This window comes from Myotis daubentonii, chromosome 3, assembly GCF_963259705.1.
Source record: "Myotis daubentonii chromosome 3, mMyoDau2.1, whole genome shotgun sequence".
Classification (NCBI taxonomy): Eukaryota; Metazoa; Chordata; class Mammalia; order Chiroptera; family Vespertilionidae; genus Myotis; species Myotis daubentonii.
This window is the reverse complement of record NC_081842.1, coordinates 200,916,593-200,939,403: the sequence shown is the minus strand read 5'-3', so window position 1 is coordinate 200,939,403 and position 22,811 is coordinate 200,916,593.

Here is a 22,811-nt window from a genome sequence, read left to right as displayed (position 1 = left end):
CACGCTGCCCAGAAAGCCTCACTCGGCCTCCGCCCACTCAGCTCTTCTTGCCTGTTTGGTTGCACCTGCCCAGGTGACAGAGCGCCTCCATCTCCTCCTCCTCCTCGCAGGTGCCCGTGTCTGCACAGACCGGGGGCTAGTTGTTTGCTCCTTGACCTCAGCTCTTTGACGCGTTTGAAAAGTAAGTTGTGAATTGGGGTTGGTTTAGCTCTCTAGCTCACATTTAAGCGTGTCCCCGTGTCTTTCCAGGTTGAGAGACCCTGTAACTTCAGATGCAGAGCCTCATCTTTATATCGTTTGCAACCAGTGGCTGCACAAGTCCCGCCCCTGAGTCATCTGGATTCTGTTACAGTGACCAGGGCTCTCAGGCCTCCTGCTCAGCAGGGAGCCCCATAGCAGGTCAAGTCCTGGGTTCAAGTCCCAACTCTGGCCCAGAGTCACCAAATGACCTTGGACAGTTCCCTGCCCACACTGCACCTCACTTTTCCAGGACCTCTTACCACTGGACATCCCTCTGCGTTTATGGCTGCAGCACGCCCTCACCTGCCCGGAGAGAAACTCCATTCATTCATTCATTCATTCAAGGAACTTCTCAGAGGGCCCCACTGTGCCCAGGCCCTGGGGCTGGTCCTGGCCTGCAAGGATGGTGGAGGCCCTGTTGATCCCAATGGGTGACACTCTCAGCCCCGTGGGGAGAGGAACCACATAGAGTAATGACCCCAATATCATAGGCAAAAGTCTGGGGCAAGGTTAGCACAGGGCACTGCAAGACCCAGGGCTTGTCACCAGAAAGGGAACTGGGCCCGGAGCAGATCTGCTTCCGGCCGGCAGGTAGTGTGTGGGTTCTTGCCTCTGTGCGGGAAAGATTTCACAACACGCGTCCAGGTGTTTATTAAAGCTGGGACAGCGACACAAAGGAAGGACTCAAGGCAGGAAAAACAACAAGAGAGGGCCTCGACTGTGCTGGGGTTTGGTTCACTGGAAACATCGGAAAAGAGGGAGCCGAGGCAGGGCTGCTGTGAGCTCACTGAGAAGTCAGAGGAAAAGGGGGCCTTGGAGACAGGATCGGGGGTGAGCCCCGGATGAAGTGCCACTGCCTATTGCTCCACTGGTTGCAAGTGTCCTGGGGAGCCTTAGGGTTGAGGAGAGGAGAGTAAAGATGCGTGCCTGAGAGGGAAGGAAGGTGTGGGCGCGCTCCGGAGAGACCCACGCTGGGTCTTTGTCTTCAGGGTTCTTATCTGTTTTCTAAAGATGGGAATTTTAAGGGAGGTCTTAGGGGAGGATCTCAATAGAATATTCATCTGCTTTATGCAGATGTACCCAAATGAGATTCCTTCACCTGACTTCATCTACCCTTGGGTTTGGTTGGCATGAGTGGCACTAATTGGATTTCTGTTATCGGTCTCTCTGAGCAGGGTGATTGACGCTATTTACCCTCTAGTTGGGGAGGAGAAGTGCAAACCATTTACTCTGAAGTGTCCTTGGTTAGGGAAGAGAGGGTTTTGCGATTTACTAGATGGCTGTAAACTGCTTGGCCTTTTAACTATGTGTCTCAGCTTCCTTCCTCCACTTTCCTGATTTATTAACTGCCTCAGACTCTGTCCGTTTGGGGGGTTCAGGAGAGCTCCCTGGGGACTGGGCACACCTTCCCTGTGGCTTCAACACCTGCTCCCCAACTCTCCGCCTACACAGCCTTGGGCAAGTCATCCCCTCCCTGGTCTGTCAAATCCAGGCCTCAGCTCAAATGCCACCTCCCCCAGGAGGCTTTCCTGGGCCCCATCCTAAAAGAGCCACACAGTCACTTTCTTCCTAGCTCCTATCACTGTCAGAGATTATGTGTTATTATTTATCTGTACTTGGTTCTTGTCTGTATTCCCTGATCCCATACACAGCAAATATAAATCTTTTGTTCATTCATACAATATGTATTTATGTCTTAATCAATGTCCCAGGAGCTTGGTATTTAGCAGTGAACAAAAAAAGAGACCAAAATCACTACCTATGTACTAGTTGGTAAATAAATAAAGTATATAAAAGACATCATATAATGGTAAATGATGAGCAGATAAATTAGTCAGGAAGGAGGGGTGAGAAGTGGGTTTAGGGAGTTGGGTGCACTTTTATACGGGTGGGCCTTACCGGCAAGGACTCATGTGAGCACAGACCGATGGACATAATAGTAAGGCTGTGAGCCGTGAATGGACAGGGGAGAGGGCCCCAGGCCTGGGAACCATAGTGCAGAAGGGGGAAGGGAGCGGGTGCCTGGTGCACTGGAGGGTCAGCAAGGAGTATCTGAGCCAGAGTGGGGAGGTGTTAGGGGAGGAGAGGTCACAGGGACCAGGGGGTCCTAAGGACTCTGGCTCCACCCTGAGGAAGATGGGAGCCATGGCAGGTGTGAGCAGAGGAGAGATGTGGTTGCACCGGCATTTTTAAAGACTCTCTCCTGGTGCTCAAGGGAGAAGAGACCACGGGGGCAAGAGTGGAGTCCAGAGACTGTTGAGCCGAATAATCAGGGCTCTGGGTGGTGGGCCTAATCAGAATAAAATCATGAGGGCTAGAGATGAGGGATTTAAAAAACACCACCACAGCACCGAGCACACAGTAGGCCCTCGGGAGATGGCAGCTGTGATGATCAGATTATGGAAGGTGTTGAGAAATCCTAAATGAAATCTCTCCCATGCCTGTCCTCACCTGAATTCATTCTCTCCCGGGAACTGAAAAGACAAACCCTCAGGCTACATGGACAAAATGCAGGGAGAAAGTCTCTGGCATTGCAGGAAGACCAGAGGGCAGGATTATATAAGTAATGAAATGCTAGCATTTCACATGTTCGACACAAGCGTAAATTACAAGCATTCAGATATTTAAGGGGAAGGTAACCTTTAAAAACGATTCCTTTTTCTTGGTTTAAAATATATAGCATGTAAAAGGTTGGGAGGCAAACTATGTGTGTGGTAGCTTGAATTTCCCCAAATCAAGCCCTTTCTTTTTGTAATACATTCTTTGATGGGTCTTTTAACTCACTGCAATGCTATATGCAAGCAGGGGCCAGATCACTGTGTTTTCTTTTGGTGTGAAACTGACAGCCGCATTAGGTTTGTATAATGTGCTTTTTAAGCATTGGGGTAATTCTAAGAAGAAAACACACTAAAAGGCTGCCCCTGGCAAATTAGCCTGCAGCCATGGAAAGCAGGTTTCACGCCCCTTAGCTTTTGATCTTGGTGAGAAGAGCTGCCAAGGAATGAGGCCAGCACGTAGCAGACCCCAGGGGGCGCTGAGGGTCAGGTCCGTGAAGACGGGACACTGTGCTGGGGCTCCTGGGTGGGGGCCCGGCGGCTGTGGGGACACTGTGCTGGGGCTCCTGGGTGGGGGCCCGGCTCTGCCACAGCCGCCGAGTCACTGTGAGCCCATTGTAATCTCAGCCCTCGTGCCTCAATTTCTCCACTGCTGGGTCTAAGCCCCAGGAGGATGCACGGAAGGATGTCTGTAACATTATTCTCAACAGCTGAACAGGGAAGTAGCCTCGCCCCATGTAGGGCTGGTGGATAAATAAATGGCTGCATATTCACACCGGAGAACGTTAGCCCTCGATCAGAACAAACAATGTCCCCTGGAATGTAGCAGCGTGGGTACATCTCAGACACGCAGTGGCACACAAAGGAAGCCACACGCGTGAGAGCACGGACGCGTGAGTCCATTTGCTTGCCATTCTAGAGCAGTGGTTCTCAACCTTCTGGCCCTTTAAATACAGTTCCTCATGTGACCCAACCATAAAATTATTTTCGTTGCTACTTCATAACTGTAATGTTGCTACTGTTATGAATCGTCATGTAAATATCTGATGTGCAGGATGGTCTTAGACGACCCCTGTGAAAGGGTCATTCGACCGCCAAAGGGGTCGCGACCCACAGGTTGAGAACCGCTGTTCTAGAGCATCACAGGTCATCCATAATGTCGAAGTCCTCACGGACAGTGACCGGAGTGGGCACAGAAGGGCCGCAGGGGCCGGCACAGCTGTCCGCACAAATTCTCCAGCTGTGACTTGTGTGCTTTTCCCGTCACACTGTTATATGCCAGGAAAAGGTTACTTCAAAGGCTCCTGGGACTTGGTTGTGCTTGGAATTGAGCTTTCTAAGCCCATGCTGACCTCTTATGGGGCAGGTCAGAGGGGCCAGGAAATTAACCTCCCTGGCAACTGCCTGCAACCAGGAGCCCCAGTTCCCTGGGTTCCCAGGTGGGAGTTAGGGGGTTAGGGCTTCGACATATGGCTGAGGGGCTGGCCTGTGTCCTGCCTCCACCAACACTCAGTCCATAACACTGGCCGTTTAAGGAGCTTCGGGGTCAAACAGACCCAGACCTGAGCCTCAGCTTAGCCAGGTCCTAAGACAGGTTGCCCTTCACTTTCCAAAGCCCTGTCCCTCATTTCTAAGGTGGCAGAGGACATCTCTCCCCCAAGGGTTCTTGGGGGGTTCGAACCAGGACTTCCCAGTCTCAGCACTTCTGGCACGTGGAGCCAGATCACTGTCTGTCCACGGCCGGTGGGATGCTCAGCAGCAGGCGTGACCTCCTCGGGCTGGATGTCGGGAGCACACCTCTCACCCCTAATCTCTGCTACGTTGCCACAACCAATGTCCCCAGACACTGCCAAACGACCCCCGAGGGGCAAAGGTCAGGCCTGGTGTGAACCACCACTTCAAATGAAGGCCTGTGAGTGAAAATGGCAGTTTCTAGAACATTTCAAGCATCAAGAAACGCTGCTGCTGCTGACGAGGTGAAGGATAGAACAGAGGTTGTCGGGAGAGAGGCTTCTGCCTCTTTGTCCCTTTGGGAATGGCCTTGATGGACCGCTTGAGCCAGTTGGATCAGCTCTTACTTTTCTGGTAAAATGAAACTTGGTGCAGAAAGCTTTATTATCAAAGGGAAAAAGGAAAAAGACACTCATACTGCAAAGTCCACCAAATCAATTTCCTACGCATGGTCCCTTTTGGCCCGGAGGTGAAGGGCGGCCACTGGCCCTGCCTGCGTCGCCCGGCACCGAGGACAGCACAGGTGGAGTCTCGTTGCATCCCCACAACCGCTGCAAGGGGGCGTCATCCGCCCATTGTGCAGAGGAGGAAACTGAGGCTCAGAGAGGTGACGTCACATCAGTCAGCATCAAGTGATGTTGCTTCACTAAGCACCTGCTATGTGAGATCCAGCGCTGAACCAAGTCCCTGCCCCCCTGGGGCTGGCGTGGCGCTGGGGGACACGGATCACAGGGACAAAGGCATACGATGTGTCAGGTGGTGATGTGCGTGAAAGAACATAACTCAGCTGGCGGTCAGGTGGCCTGGTTTGTCCTAATGTGAGGCTGGCCCGTGTCCTGCTGGGGGCGCCTTGGGCATGAAGATCATTCTTATGGGAGAAGTGGACGTGTGGAGTAGGACCCAAGCTCACTTCATTCATTCGTTCACTCATTCATTCACTTATTACCCAGGTCGACCCTAGATGTAAGTCAGTGAAACCAGGCAGACAAGGCCTCTCCCCAGACCTCACACTCCAGCCGGGCCCGATGCCTACAGGTCAGCACAGGTCAGCGTGTGGCCTGTGTCCGCCTCAGGCTCCTTGCCTGTGCCGTGCAGGTGACAACAGCCTTTGCTGACCAGTCACCTGCGCTGGGAATGTGCTGAGGGCTCACACGCTTGCTCTCCGCCCAGGCTTCGACTGCCCTGTGACTCACAGTGCACAGAGTAGGAGACTGAGGCCCAGAGAGGCGACATCAGCAGCTCAAAGTCATCGAGTCAGGAAATAGCTTCAGGGTCAGAGGACTCGGGTGTGTGTCCAGGCTCGGCCCTTCCCCAGCGGTGTGACCTTGGCAGGCTCCTGACCTCTGAACTCATTTCCTGATCAGCAAAGTGACAATAACAGCAGTGCCTGCCTCTCAGGGCCATGGCGAGGGCCAAGTGAAACAGTGTGGGGGACATCCCTGGGACTGTGCCCGGCACAGAGGGACCGTGAGGAGGGCGACAGCCCCTTCCTCCGGACACTGCTCCTCCTGGCAGCCCGGGGGGAGCCCGCTGTTAGCACCCTTGAACTCAACCTGCCATTGTCTCCAGTTCGCAGGTGAAGAAACCGAGGCAGGAGAAGTGATGTCATCGCGTCATTGGCCAAAACTCACCCACAGACGTGAAAGGCGGGATCGGGATCCGCCTCCGTTCTGCCCTCATCCTCGGTGCTTCCAGCTGCGAGGGCTTTTCTGTTTGCTTTGCTTTTTGATTCTCTCTCTGTTTCTATCTGCGCATTCTCTGCCGGCCTTCACATCGACCAGGCTGTTTACTCCCTCTTCTCCCTCTGCTGGTCTGGAAATTCCATCTTCTGCTCTCTTCTATAATTGTTTGGCCTTAAGATCATAATAAGCACACGGCCTAAAGTAAATCAATATCCCGCCTCCAGCAGCACACAGACCTCCAGTGTGCTCCCCCGGCCTTCCCTTCGTCTGGAGGCTGTGCCTTCCAGACCGAAGCCCCGTCTCCCTTTCTGTTCCCGCCTTGGCTGTGAGGACTGGCTGGTGGGGCTGTGTTTATTTAAGGGGGTCGAGCCCAGATTTTCCCCATGTCTCTGCTCACTGTTCCTGGGTTGATCCTCTCCCTCCTCGGTTCAGTGGCCACCTTCCTGAGTGATTTTTCATTAGTTCTTTTAACAAGAGCCTGCGAGCGTGTCTTTGCCTGAAAATGTATTTCCTTCTCTCTCACTTTGGGATGATCACTTAGCTGGGTCCTGAAATCTACTTTGCTCATTTCATCGGGCACGAAGCATAGGAACCAGGCTCCGGGGTCTCTGATGCTGCTGGGAGTCTGCGCCTGGTTGTCCTTCTCTGGGAGGGGAATCTTTCTGACTACTTTTAAAAAATCTTCTGGTTTTCTTGGTGTTTTGTATTTTCACTACGGTGTTGGCTAATTGTGGTTTTGATTTTATGTATCCTGCTCGGAAGTCACAGAGATGATTTAAGGGGCAGAGGACTGGTCTGTGGGTTGGAGGGAAGAAGTTTTCGGAATAATATCAGCATGTTGTTGATATTATTAACATTGTCCTAGTCCTTTGGGGCTGCTGGAACAGAATCCTATCGTCTGGGAGGCTCACAGACAACAGACATGTATTTCTCTTAGTTCTGGAGGCTGAGAAGTCTGTCAGGGTGTGGACAGATGGGTGTCTGGTGAGAGCCCACATCCTGGTTCATAGGTGGTTATCTTCTCTCTGTCCTCACATGGCAGAAAGGGGAAGGGAACTCTCTGGGGGGGTCTCTCATGGGCACTAATCCCAATCATGAGGGCTCCACCCTCATAACCTAATGACCTCCCAAATGCCCCATCTCCTAATACGACCATACTGTGGATGTGATGGGGTTTCAACATATCAATCTGGTGGAGGGAGACACAAACATTCAGTCTTTAGAAATAAAATATTGATAATAATCAATAAGCATTATCACTGACGCGTACTGAGGGTTTACCATGTGGCAGGCACTGTTCTAAGAGCTGTATCCGCTTATTTCATCCTCACACGACCTCCTGAGGACAGTACTAGCATTGTACCCATTTTACAGATGAGGAAACTGGAGCACAGAACAGGTGAGTTCATTAGAAAAAGGGAGCTGGAAGTAGGGTGGGGGTCAGAGTTCACATCTCACCAGCTGTGTGGCCTTGAGCAAATGACTCCACCTTTTTGAGCCTCAGTTTCCTCCTCTGTCAAATGAAGGAAGGGCTAGGACTGGGCCGGGCCCAGGCATAGAGGGGCTACAGAGATGCAAACGCCCCCCACCCCCCCAACCCCCACCCAGCTGCAGTCAGTGCCAAGTCCCTGCTCTGATTCCTGGCGCATTCGGGGAGGAGGAGAGGATGGGCCCTTAGTGTGAAATGGGCTGGGTGAGCCCCTCCTGGGAATCGCCCTGGAGTCCGTGGAGCCCCGAAAGCCCAGAGCCCATCCTAGCATCACTTCTGGGGCCCAGATCCCACTGTCAGGGCACAGTGGACCTTCAACGCCAACTGAAGCTGTCGGCAGAGGGGCTCCGCGAGGAGACCACACTTCCCAGCGCAAGGATCTTTGATTACTTTTTAATGAAAAACACGTTTGCGTCCAAGCTGAAATTATATTGTCGGCAGTTAATTATCACTTGTCAGACAAGTGTGTGCCCAGATTGCGGGTTTAATTTCCAGGTAGGTTTGCAAACGCCTCCTTCCTCTTATTTGATGAGGCCTCTCTGAGGGGGGAGGGGGGAGGATGGGAGGGCTCATTGCTGGAAAGAGTGCCTTTTCAAAAATCAATTTTTAAATAAGCACTTTTCCTTGGTATCTGAGGCAGGGCTCTTTGCAAGGGAAAGAAAAAATCCTCCGCGCACTTTAGGCGGAGACATAAGCGGGGTGGGGAGAGGTCCCTGGTCCAGGGGCCTGGGACCGGCCAGGGCCTGAGCTGGGAAGGGAGAAAGCACTGTGGGGTGAAGGGAGGGAGGCATGTAGGCCGCCCACCCTCGGTGACCCACCCTCGGTGACCAGCGCAGGCGGAGGGCCCGGAGGGGGGCCAGGGACGTGGCTGTCAGCGCATCGCCTGGTCTCCTGGTGCCTGAGGACCAGCTCAGAGCCGGAAGCGAAAGGAATGAATGCGATGGAATTGCATGAGATGCCATCTCTCCCCATGCCCGCAGTGGTCCGGTGGGAAGGGCGCCTTGCACACCACTGGACAATCATGGCCTTTCTGGAACTCTCCACGCATCACACCTGCTCGAGAGTCCTGTGGGGCAGGCTCGGAGCCCAGCCCTGGACACAGGGCGGCTGGGGCTGCCGCCCTCACCCCTCCTCCCCTCCTCCGCAGGGAGGAGCCAGGAGAGGGGCTCAGCCAACCCAGGGTGAATAGGGGACAATGTCTCACCCACCGAGGCAGCACCTGCACGCGGAAGGTAACCAGCACTCAGGGCTCTCACTTCTGCAAATGCCCCGAGCTGTCCTGGGCCACAGGGAGGGACCCTGATTCTAGAACGAGGAGACCCGCGGGGCACTGATGGTGACCTGCAGTGTGAAAGCAGGAGAAAAAGGAAGCAGGGAGGGCTTGGGGTCAGAGTTGTAAATAGTGGGCAGGGGAGGCCTTCAGAGCAGGTGACATGGGGGCAAAGACCTGCATGAGGAGAGGGAGGGAGGGAGGCAGGAACAGGACGGGAGTGATGAGGGGGATGGGCTGGGGGTGGGACTGGGGCGGGGCCACTGTGCCTCAGAGATGCCGGAGCCACAGGCCTGAAGCAGAGCAGGGACAGCTCTCTGAGCCTCACAGGCTCACCAGAGAGCGACAGGAGCAGGGCCAGGGCAGAGGCAGGGCAGGCAGGAGGCACAGCCCGAGTCCAGGGGAGATGGGGAGGGACCAGGGCAGGAGTCTATGGAGTGGGAGGGGATTCCGGGCCTGAGGATTATTCACCCCATGAAAATCAGGATTAGTCTCAAAACTTCATACTGCCTCACCCAGTATCTCCTGAGAGGAGGCTATTTTTGTGTGTGGTTTGTTGTTGTTGTTAATCCTCACCCAAGGATATGTTTCCATTGATTTTTTAGGGAGAGTGGAGGAGAGAGGGAAAGAGAGAGAAATATCAATGTGAGAGAAACACATCGATTGGTTGCCTCCTGCATGAGCCGTGACCAGGGCCCGGGCCAGGGAGAAGCCTGCAACCAAGATATGTTCCCTTGGCCGGAATCAAGCCCCGGATCCTTTGTTCCACAGGCCAACGCTCTATCCACTGAGCCAAACTGGCTAGGGCTAGGAGGCTATTTTAATGGCTGTTATTTTGAGGGATCGCTTGTTTTTGTATCATATCCTAATATCCTGCGAGGCACGCTGATGTGAAATGAGTTATGAAAATGTACTTGTATCTGAGAAGAAAAAATGAAGGAAAACCCCTGTCGTTGGGAGGTGAGCTGTAGTGACTTACATATTCTTTTATATTAATGTGTGCACTGGCCCAATCTTCGCTGTAAGGAGGCATCGCTCCCATTAAGGGTAAAGAGCACTGTTTTTTAAGGCGATACCTGGGCCCTGGCCTAGGTGGCCCAGTCCCAGGCTGCACTTCTCTCCCCGCGCTTCCAGCTCCGGGTGCACTTGGCACGTTCTGCCCAATTAGCCCTTCATCACAGACGGTTTTATTCTCTCATTATCCTCCCTGCAAAATTTAGTACAGCCATCCACTGTCTTGTTCTCAGACGTTTAATTTAGTGTCTCTTGGCCTCAGTTTCTTCATCTCTAAGTGCAGTGGTAGCAGAAAGGGAGAATTTTAGAGCCACATCGAGGCCAGTACGCCTCGGGGCCTGGAATGATAGAGCCAGCCCTGTGTCCAGGCAGCACGCTGAGCTCTTCACTTCACATGCATTGGGCCACTTGGCTATTTCAACAACCCTCTGAAGGAGGCACTGTTGTTATCCCTCCCCCTCCTCCACTTTACAGATGACGATACTAAAGCTCAGAGATGTTTAGAAACTTATCCAAGTCCACACAGCTCAGGTGTGTTGGAGCTGGGCCTTGAATCCAGGCCTCACCACACAGGTCCTGGCTATTTATCTACACCCATCTCCGCCTTCAGGCCCTAAAATCCTGGAGGTGACGGTTGTCTTGTTGGCCCTCGTAGCTCCCAAGTGTCACACAGGTCATAGCCCATGATTCCTAATTCCCACGGTATAAATAATCTGAAGGAAGGGAGGAACAGAGGAAAGAACAGTTAATCTACACTAATAAAAGAGAAACATGCAAATTGTGTCACTCCACTACACCCACCAGCCAATCAGAGTGACTATGCAAATTAACGCAACAAAGATGGCGGTTAATTTGCATATGCAAGTGTGGAGCGAAGACTGAAGGCTCTGGCCGGAATAAAGACTGAAGACTGAAGACTAAAGAAGCCAAGCCTCACAAGCTAACCTCAAGGCTTGGCTTCTCCACTGCAGCCAGACCAAAGGCCTGGGTCCTGGGTGCTGGAGGAAAACCAGTGCCAGCAGCCAGGGGAAGGAAGGCCTATTGCGCGAATCTTCGTGCAATGGGCTTCTAGTAAATAAATGATTGCAGTGTGTGTGAAAATGCTTGGTAAACTGAAGTGCTGGGCCTAAGTGCTGGATTAGGTTCTGGCGTGTGGATACATATGGAGGATGGAGGCAAGTGCAGGGTGGAGACCAGGAATTGGAGAAACCCATTGTTTGGGGCAATGAGGCACCACCATGCTCCCAGCTGTTCCCCTGCCTCTCGGTCCTGCCACACAGACGTCATGAGTGTCAGACCCCTCCCACCCTGTGCAGCCATCCCCCAGGCTGCTGAGCCTGGGACAGCCAGCGCCCCTCTCCCTCCCCCAGGGACACTGAGCAACAGGGCTTTGTGCTCTGCCATTTTCTCTCTAGAAAATTGCTGTGAGGAACCAAATAGTCATCATTCCGCCAGCTGCAATTTTTTGCTGCGTTATTTTTTAAAGGTGGGAATGGGGTGGGCACCAGAAAAAGAGGCAGCAGAGAGGAGCAGAGAGAAGCTGTTGAGGGCACAGGGCTTTCAAATGTTCAGCCCCAGGTTTTGCAGACTGGTCTACAGCATCAAATTACATACATTTTTTTCCATCAGAGTAAGAGATCTGTCTCCCCAAAAACACTTTACTTGGACAGTGGGTTTCAAGAAATTTAACAGATTTCATTTTTTCAAAGACAAGAGAGATCAAGGTATTAAACAAAATACACTCCACCATGCAAGATCTGATAACTACTTAATAGAGTAGAGTTTCAGGCAACACTGAGGAGTCATTTTCCACTGGAAAATTTCCTGTGATGGAGGAGAGGGGAGTGGGTGGACAGGGAGGTGGGGGCGGGGGTGGCTGAAGCTCCTGTCCAGGCCCTGGTTTGACTGCCATCTTGCCCTCAGAGTCGCCCTAGGGAAGAGGGCAGTGGAGAGGTCTGACCTCTCAGGGCTTAAGGCTCAAGGCCAGCCATTTGTCTATTCCCAGCCTTAGTTTCCCCTCCTTCACATTTGCTGGTTTCTTTTCCTTTAAAAGCTGCCATTTCTTCAGTGTACATATTTCCTGTATTATCCTGTTTTGTTTCCACAACAATGCCTAAGCCCTTAAAAGATTCTGGGATTGTCATTAGTCACTTACCGCTCTGTACCTCAGGCTTCTTGTCTGTAAAAACAGCAGACCTGATGAGATTTACCTCCAGGGGGCGCTGCCGGTTCAATGAGCCCACAGATGTGAGAGCACACAGATAATTTGAGAGCACACAGTAGGCCTTTAGCTGGCAGTGTACCCCAGGTGGCTGCTTGGGGGTTACAGAAAGCAGGAGCTTTGGAGCTCCTGGGTGGACATATGGTAGCACATGAGGCATCCAGTGAACAGTTGCTCTCATGGCGTCATTAGTTGGGGGTGAAGGCACTGGCTCTGAGCAGCACAGCCTGAGTTTAAATCCCAGGTCCTTTACTAACTTGCTCGGTGCCATTGGGCATGTCCTTTCTCCTCTCTGAGCCTTGAATTCTCCAACTGTATCCCAGGAATGATCATCACACCAGCACCACAGCCTGGGCCAAGATGATGCTCATCAGGGTTGGCTAAGGGTGGTGATGATGACACTGATGATGATGATGGCTGTGACAATCATACCAATGCCAATGATGCCCATGATAATCATGGTCATGACTATAACAATGACAGTAACAATGATCATGACCGGGACAGGGATAAGGATGGCAATGATGATGATGATGGCAACAATGATGATAACTATGATGATGATGGTGACACCTGTGATGACAATGATGGCAACAATAACAGTTCTGACAACAATGATGATGGTGATACAATAAGTATAATGATGAAAACCATGACAATGATGACTATGACAGTCATGATGGTGACAACAATGGTGTTGACAATAATGCTGCTACTGCTGCTGCTGATGATGATGACGAAGATTGTTCCCCCAGGTGTGATAACAACAGTAATAATGGCTGGCACTTCTCAGGGTGTACTGTGCTTTGTCTCAATCCTTCAGAGAACAGGTGTCATTACTACCCCACTCCATAAGCATTCTTGCCCAACCCTGGGAAGTGAGATGTTTGTATTAGTCTTATTTGATAAATGAGAAAACTGACTCAGAGAAGTGATGTGCAAACCACACAGCTGGGAAGGGACAGTGTTGGAACTGAAACCCAAATCTGTGTGACTACAACACAGTATGATCCCTGTTAGACCAGCTCAGGTGTAGCCCAGGATGGGCCTTTCTTTCCAAGCGGAGCTGTCCGGGTCATTGCACACCCCACCCTGACTGTCCCTGCAGAAGGGTATCTTCAGGGCTGGACAGTGAACTCCTCCCCATGTCCACCTCTTCTAGACCAACCCCGCCCCCGCCCCATCATACCTGCCAGCTCCTATCAGCCTGCCTGCCTCCCACCAACCTGATCACCACTTACCTGCCTCTTCACCTCCAACCAGCCTGGAGAGAGACTGTACATTCATTCGTTCATTCATTCAGCGATTCTTAAAGGATGTAAGACACGGCGTTGTTGACCACACCCTTTTGCCAAATCTGGCTCCCGGGTCCTGACTGCACTGGAGCCTTCACTCTCCACCAGGGACCCTGGGGTCATCCTACACCCCTCGTATAGTCTTGTAAGAGGAGTCATACTATACCCCTGTGCCAGGCTCACCACTAGACCATAGGCTACTGCAGGTGACAGGAGGTTTGATTCTTCTCTCCCTGATGCTTGGCACATGGCCAGGCACATAGTACTTCTCAGGGTGGGCTGACAAATGAGTGAATGAGTAAATAGAATGAATGGGTGGATGGATCAGTGAATACATGGGTAGATGGATTCATGTGACTAGCCTCCTTCTATTCAGGACCCGCTATGGACCAGGCATCATGCTGACATTTTACCAGCACCATTTCATTGAATCCTTCCTATAACCCCTTGCACTATGTGCTGACACATGCCCATACCATGGATGGGGAAACAGGCTCAGGGGGGTGGGGTTACTCTCCCAAGGTCACGCAGTAACCCTTCCTGGCAGTAGAACCCTTCCTGCTCACCTCCGTCCAATGCCTCTCCCTCTCGTCCTGAGCTGAGGCCACACTTCATGGTCACGTCCAGGATGTCCCTGCCGACCCCACCCTCACTGGGACGCATGATGGCTGCTTTGGCTGAAAGTCATGATCACGAACATCCAGCCTCAGGTCCAGAGCAATAGAGAAGGAACTGCCTTTTCCCAGTGTGTGTGCAGGGACGAGAGTGGCTGCCCAGGAGGGTCCCTGCCTGAGTCACAGGTGCAGCCACAGGAGACGCCCCCAGTCCTGCCCACAGACACTCTCCACGCTCCTCATCAGCAGAGACCCCTCTCCTCTCCCCGCCAGGGGCTGGCGCCCTCCCAGGCCCACGTGGACGCTGGCAGGGCCCTCTCCTCAGCCCCGGGAGCATCATCTATCGACCACGGTACTCAGGCTGTGAAGTCAGGATCATCTGTGTATCTGCAATGACAGAGGCCACGGGGCCGTTCAAACCCCGGAGATTGTGGGGAAGGAAGGAAAACAGAGAAAAAGCAGAGGGAGCAAAGAGGAATCGGATGTGCCGGGGAGATTAATCCGCTGCTCACACATGAAAGAAATATATTCAATTATATTTTATTGCATTTCATTTGATCGTACACGTTTGTAGTTAGCTGCCTGCAAGCCTCTCTCTGGATTATCCAGAGAGAAAGCACAACAAAAGAGGAGAGAATAAAAACACAGACAAAAAAGCTCCTGAAACTGAAATCACCAAGAGACAAATAAAAGCCAGACTTGAGACAAAAGCAGCCACTTGGCACCGAGGCCCTCTCAGCACTGACACGTCCCCGAGGCCACATGACCCTGTACCAACCGCCCGCCAGCCTGGCAGTCCTGAACACTGGCATCAGGGAAAGGCCCAGGCCAGTGTCAGGAGGCCCTGCTGTCCTCCTAGAGCTGTTTCCTACTTTCTGTGTGTCCTGGGACCGCTCACTGGCCCTCTCTGAGCCTCGTTCTTCACCAGTGAAATGAGAAGCCTGGACCAGACACTCGCAGAGGTAATGAGGGAAGTGGGAAGAAGCAAAAGCAAGAAAGGGCCACACTGGGCCCTTCCCAGGGCTCGGGGGATCCCAAGCATTCTCTGGAGATCATGGTCTTCTGTTATGGGCTGAATTGTGTCTCCCTGCCCCCCAATTAATATGTTGAAGCCCCAATTCCCAATGTGACTTATTTGGAGATAGGGCCTTTAGGAGGTAATGAAGATTAAATAAGGTCAGACGGGTGAGGTCCTAATCCAATAGGATTAGTGTCCTTACCAGAAGAGGGTGAGATTCCAGAGTGTGAACACAGAGGACGAGCCATGAGGGGACACAGCGAGAAGGCAGCCCAGCCCTCCACAACAGGAGTGGGAAGCCCCTGAGATGCCCTTGGATGCCTGCAGAAGGACTGGGAACCACAGCAGCACCAACACCGGATACACTAAGCAGACCAAAGCAGCACCACAGGGCTCTGACAACTCAGTGCCACAGACCACAGTCCACAGGAGCAGCCAAGAACCCAAGAGAGGGCCTGGCTGCTGAAATGAAAGATTTAAATAGGGCCCAGGCTGCCCTAACAGAGTAGACAACACATTCAGGGTGCAATAAAAAAAGTATCCATCGCAACAAGAACCAAGACAATTACCATTTAAATGAGCAAAGACATTCAACTGATGCCAGACACGAAGATGATCAGATGCTGGAATCATTCGACAAGGATTTGAAAGCAGCCTTCTTAAAATGTTTCAAAAATCAATTACAAATTCTCTTGAGACAAATGAAAAAATAGAACATCTCAGCAAAGACGTAGAAGTTACAAACGAAACGTGAAATGATGTTATAGAGCAAAGCTATCTCAGGTCTAACCAACGTCGGGATCTAACTGACATGCAGCACACAGCACCACACATTCACCAACACGGAGCATACCTGGACCTCATGGGCCATAAAAGGAAACAGTGAGCTTTTAAAAATGGAAATGATTTGGTCTCTGGCAAAATTGGAATTAATTAGAAATCAGTCCTAGAGAGAAAACAGGAACATCTTTAGACATGTGGAAATTAAACAACATGCCTCTCAATAACCTCTGGGACCAAAAAGGAAGTCTGGAAGATAATTTTTTAAAAAATACAGAGAAGAATTGGAAACAAGAACACAACATATCAAAATATATAGGATGTCATTAAGTCAGTGCTGAGAAGAAAGTTTATAACACTAAATCCTTAGGTTAGAAATGAGGAGAGGTCTCAGCCAGTAACCTAAGCTCTTACCTCGTGAAACCAGAAAAAGACCAAAACAATAAACACAAGCCAAGTAGAAGAAGGGGAATTATAAAGATAATACAGAAATTAATGAAATGGAAAGTAGAAAAGTAATAGAGAAAAACCAAAGAAACTAAAAACTACTTTGGAAAGAAAATCAGTGACATTGACAAACATCTAGCAAGAAAGACAAAAATAAAAAGAGAAAAGCTAATATGCCAGTTCCAGGAGTGAGTTAGAGAATATCACTACAAATCCTGCAGTCATTAAAATGCTTCCAATAAGTACTGCCAATGACTTTACCCTCATAAATTTGACAACTCAGAAGAAATGGGCCAATTCCTTGAAAACTCCAAATTACCAATCTCAACCATGATGAAACAAGTAATCAGAATAGGCCTAAAATCATTAATAAAACTGAAGTAATCATGTAAAAACTCCCCCTAAAATAAATGTCCAGACTTAGATGGATTCATTAAAAAATTCTACAAATTTTAAAGAATTACCACCAAGTCTATACAATCCTTTCTAAAAAACAGAAAGAAGAGAGCTCTTTCCAATGCCATACATGAAACCAATATTAGCCAGTTACCAAACCAGAGAGAGTAGGAAAAAAACACAGACCAATATCTCTCATGAACTTAGACCCCCAAATCCCCAGAAAATATATTAGCAAAACACACACACACACACACACACACACACACACACACACACACACAACCTCTTAGTAGAATAGAAACAGAAGGGAACTTTCTAAGCTTGACAAAGAGCAGCTACCGAAATCCCAGGGCTGACATCATACTTAATGGTGAAAGCCTAAATGCTTGCTCCCTGAGATTAGGAGCAGCCACTCTCCCCACCCCACTCATATTACTGTTCTCGGTGGGGAGCTCTTTGTGTCCCCACTAGTTGCTGGTGGAAATGGAATTCTTGTAATGTCATGAGAAAAGGAATTTTGGAGAGTCACACGGGAGAATGAGTGGTATTTATTTGCATAGGATGAAATCTCTGCGTTCCCAAGGTCCCTTCTCCCTCTGTCTTGCCATGGAAGAAGTCCAGCTGTTTACTTAGCAGAGCTAGGATCAACGCCGTTGCCCAAAATGTCCATTCTGTATTTGCACAGCCCAATCCAGCATCAAGCAAGCTTAGCTTGTGTTCCCAGCTGTAGGCCATCAGTCCATTGGTGTGGGTTTTGCATGGCCATGGGCCATGCAGCTTCTAGGAACATAGGTAAATGCAAGGAAGCAGGAGCAAAACCAGAGGAATAAGAGAGAAAGAATTCCTTTGTCTTGAGATTTTAACCTTCTACGATTTCACAGGCTTGCATTGGCTCTACTGCTTCTAGCCAATCCAGGTTCCCCAGGCTCGACTGACAGGCACCTTCCCTATGTCACCCCTACTTCACTGGGCATGCACTCATCTCCCCTTTGTTCGACCCCTTTCCCAGTGATTTGCAGGGAATGGACCAGTGGTTCCCCGTGGAGTGTGAAATTGCAGCTTCCTAGTGAGGCTGCCCAAATGACCATCAATGTCTGGCCTTCCCTTTGCTCCTTTCCTATCCTATATAATAAAGGCTAATATGCAAATTGTCCCCTTGGGAGTTAGGCCAACTGGGAGTTTGACTGCTCACTATGATGTTCGCTGACCACCAGGAGGTGGCAGGGAGCAAAGGAAGGCCCTGATCGGCCCTGATCGCCAGCCAGGCCTAGGGACCCTACCTGTGCCCAAATTTTGTGCACTAGGCATCTAGCTATTAATATTAGCTAATTACAATGGTAGCATTACTATTACTACATATACTAGAAGCCACTGCAATAAGGCAAGAAAAAGAAATAAAAGGCATACCAATTTGAAATAAATAAATAAAATTGTCTCTATTTGCAGATGGTATGATTGTCTTCATAGAAAATCACCCCCCAAAAAAGAGTCTACCCAAAAACAAACAAAAAAACTTCTTAGAACTATTAGGGGGCTCATCAAAGTCACAGGATTAACACACGAAAGTTAATTGCATTTCAATAAACTAACAATAAATATGTGGAAATTGAAATGTAAAGCACCAGGACATTTACAATCTCCAAAGGAAATAAAATATTTAGCTATACACTTAACAAGATCTGTATGCTGAAAGTTACCATAAAGAGCTTGGAAATTATCATTCCCGTCCTAACAATAAGGGGGAAAAAAGCTGAACAAACTGAAATTTAACAATCACCTTTAATCCATCAGAGACTCAAGGTCACAGACAAACTCGTTGAAAACTGGAAAGATAAGCAGATACCTAGAATCCCAGATTACCAGGACCAGGAGCCCATAACTGGAGCCAGCACTTATAGGAACATTTTAAATGGGGACTCAGTGTAGACTAGCTTAAGAGTTTAAAAACTCCAGGAGGCCAAATCTCAGGGGGGCCCCACACTTTTGTGAGTTTTACTCCCCGGAGCCCCCCCAGGTTTTCAATAAAAAGACACAGGGAAAATCCCCTCCTGCTCCCAGCATAGGGAGGGGGACATAACCATTTTGAAATGCGCCCAAAGTAGTCGGCTGTCCTTAACAAGACCTGCGTCAAGGGAAACTATTTTGCCAAAGCCTAACTATGTAGGCTCACTGAAAGCCTGAGACCTAACCACAGGACTGTAGACAGCATTCCCTCCCCAACACCTCACCAGGTCAGCAGGCTCGCCTATAATAAAAGAGGATCACAGCTAAAAGAGCTGCAGCCTTACACCCTATTTAAGGGAAACCCAAGACAGACAACAGGGGAGACAACAACAAGGACATGGAAAGAAAGTTTAGCCTTGGATACCGCAACTACAGCAAACATAAACACAGCCACCAGACACACACACACACACACACACACACACACACACACACACACACACACACACAGGTTTATCTGAGTTCCTTTTCCTGAAACATCGGGTCTGGCTATCTATACTAATAAAAGGGTAATATGCTAATTAGACCAGGAGACCTTCCAGAAGACCAGCCAGGGAGGGCAGTTGGGGGTGAGCAGGCCAGCAAAGGGAAGCAGTTGGGGGCAAACAGGCCGGCAGGCAGAGTGGTTAAGGGCGATCAGGTAGGCAGGCAAGTGAGCATTTAGGAGCCAGTGGTCCCAGATTGTGAGAAGGATGTCCAACTGCTGGCAGTCGGACATCCCCTGAGGGGCCCCAGATTGGAGAAGATGCAGGCCGGGCTGAGGGACACCCCCGCCCATGCATGAATTTTGTGCACCGGGTCACTAGTCAATAATAAAATGCATGGCATGCTAAAAGGCAAAAACACGGTCTGGAGAGATAAAGCAAGCATCCCGGAGGAGGGCACACAGAGATCCCTAGTGAGGTACTGATGTTGTTTCTATAAGGAGACAGATTCAAACGGAAACGTTCTAACCTGGTGCAAGGACTCGTGAAACAGATTCTTGTTAAAAAGGGCATCAAGGAATATTTCAATATGGAAATCGATGGGAGCTCATGAAGAGAATCACTAGCTGAATAATGAGGAAGGACAAGTCAATAGACCCGTGTAAGTGCAGAGGAAAAAGCCACCGCTCACCCCTGATTATAGGGCTGGAGACGCTGAATTGATAAAACAATGACATTGAATTATGAGCAAACATGCAACTTCTTAACAGAGACAGAAAACAGCCAATGTGAAACGAGCCATGCAGAGGGGACATCAGAGCCTGTGGCGGGGTCTGAGCACTTTCTAGTCACATAAGTGGTTCCTGGAGCCCCCCTCACCTTTCTGCATCCCAAAGTGAGCCCTGGGCCTGGGCCCCCTTCACTGTACTCTCTGAGCTCAGTCTCCCCAACACCTTCTCAGGACCAGGGGCCAGTCAGTCCTGTCCACTTCTCCACCCTCAATGCATAGTTCACCCCCTCCAGGAAGCCTCCCTGATTACTCCAAGCCCCAGTCACCCTGACTCTGACTCAGCCCACCTTCCCCCTAAACAGCAGGTGGTCTCAGCAGAATGTCCTGATCCATCTGCTAATATTTAGCAATAATGTGGGTATTGGCACTTTCTCGCAGGTAAGAACTTGGACTCTGGAGCCCAAGAGACCTGGGTTCACACCCCAGTTTGCTGCATAATTGTGGCCAACCTGTTGCCATCTCAGCCTCGGCTTCCTCATCTGTGCGGGGCGGGTCTTAACTACCACCTCACGGCAGCTTTAATAAAATGCTGGATGTAAAGAAACGCTGCTCCACTGCTCCAGTTACCACCACAGTTAACACTTAGCACAGCCATAGCTGTTGGGTTCAAAGTCCTCATTAGAAGGTGACCTCACTTGAAAGTTTGCAGAGCCCATTCACACCCTTTCTTTTAGGGGACATTCAGACTGGAGCAGCCAAGAGTATTTGCTCTGGAGCCAGAATCCCTGGTTCAAATCCTGCCCCCACCACTTCCTAGTTGACCTTGAGCACGTTATTTCCCCGGTTTGAGCATCAGTTTGCTCGCCTGTAGAATGAGGCTAACAATGATTTCTCCCTTGTTGAGAAGCATGTAGAATAGTGCGGGGCCCGTGAAAGTCCATCAGGTCTGAGCTCTTTACCATCCTCCCTATTTTACAGATGAGCAAACTGAGGCTCATAGAGGCTAAGGCACATGTCCAGGACCACACAGACAATGGAGTCAGCTCTTTACCTCGGATCCACCATGTCCTCGTCCTTGTCCCGCCCTCTGCATGCCAAGCACTGTGCTGCTCCCATTACACCTCATCCCATCCCACAGGCACCCTCAGAGGGAAGTGTCCTCCTCTCCCATTTCCCGGCCAGGAAACTGAGGCGCCCAGTGCTCATGGGACTGACCCAAAGTCCCATGCCAATAAGTAGGAGAATCCCATAGGTTCTTCTGTTCCCAGGGCTCCCTGTTCCCAAACCCACAGAGAAGGAGGTTTTCTCCTCCCTTCCTTGTTCTGAGCCGGCACTGGGACTGAATAACCAGGATGCAGGGACAGGGGCCCAGCTGGGACCTGCAGGGAGGGCAGCCAGGACAGCCAGGCCCCAGGTCTCTGGAGATCTCCCAAGTTCTGAACTTTGTCTGCCAGGAACTTCGAAGACTTCAATCCTTTGCAAAGCCAGAGCCTCCTCTGAGAGCCCAGAGCTGGGAGGGGAGGAGGCATTCACGTCCCCTCCATCCCTCTCCCTGCACCCCTCCCCAGGCATCTGCAGGGCTGCGCATGCGCATCAGGAGCAGCTACATCTTCAAGGGCCGGGACAAACCCCACACAGATGGATTTTCTGAGCCTCATTATCTCTCCCTCTCAGGGTCCCAGGCCACGCCAATCACTTCCTGCCACTGCCTGGTGCAGGTGGGCGGCAAGGCTGCTGGCTGTTTCAGGAGCTTATGGCTCCGTCCCCTCCCCCTGGAAATCAATGGAAACCCAGTTGTTAAATCCGCCTCAATCCAGCGGCTGGTGAATCAAAGGCCTCTTGTGGCTCCGGCAGACCTGGTTTCTGTGCGGGGTCCGGGCAGCAGCAGGGCTCACAAGGACAGAGTGACAGCAAGAGGAAAACCCCAAACCGGGGGAGCCACGCCGTCCCAGCCTGCCAAGGAAAGGTCCCGGCGAGCCTTCAGGGAGAGAAGCCACCCGGAGCTTCACCCTCAAGCAGGTCTCTTGCCTCAGAAACAAGCACGGGCTGCAGAGAGCACCCCTGTCCTGAGCTTGCCCAGGACTTGGCCTCCAAGTCCCATCATTTTGCAAAGCCAGAGGGCCTAAAGCTGCGCCTCCTCCAGGCTGGGGTGGGGGTGAGAAGCAGAGCTCATTTCCAGCCCCCCTTCCCTGAGGCTTCTGCAGAGCTGGGTGGTAAGGGCCATGGACGCTGAATACTGAGCTCTGCTGTGCTGGGGATCCTGCTGGCCCTGCCGCAGGTCACACAGGGAGTGAGGTGCAGAGCTGGACCGGCCCAGGACTCAGCAGTCCGCAGTGTCCCAGAAGAGTTCGGGGTGCGCTGCAGATTGGAAGGGCCAGGCCCAAGAGCCCCAAAATCCTGACACACCTTTTGGCCCCCAGGTTGTGGGGAAAGGGCTGAGGACCTGTCTGGAAGCTTCCACGCCTCACAGTGGAAGCTGGTGTCGAGTACATTACTCCTAGGAATGGACATGTCTGCCTGGGGAATCGGGAGGCAGGAAACTGAAGCCAGAGTAATTCACCAGCAACTGCAAGGCGCCCAGCCCTTCGATGCCTGGGCCTCCTCCTGCAGTGAGGGGAGGCCCCGGAAGTATGTCCGTTAAGTGTTACTACCTGAATGAATGTAATTCATCACAGTAGGAGAGCTTTTAAAAGCATGTGATCATCGGAATCCTTGCAAAAAAAGGCATTTGATAAAAGGTGGCATCATGCGGGATAAAACTCACCAAACTAGGAATGAAAGGAATAAAAGAGATTCCGACGAAGAAAGCCTACAGCAATCATATTTTGCGGTGAAACGTTGTAAGCGTTCCCTTTAAGATCAGGAACAAGACAAGGATGGCTGCCAACATCATTACT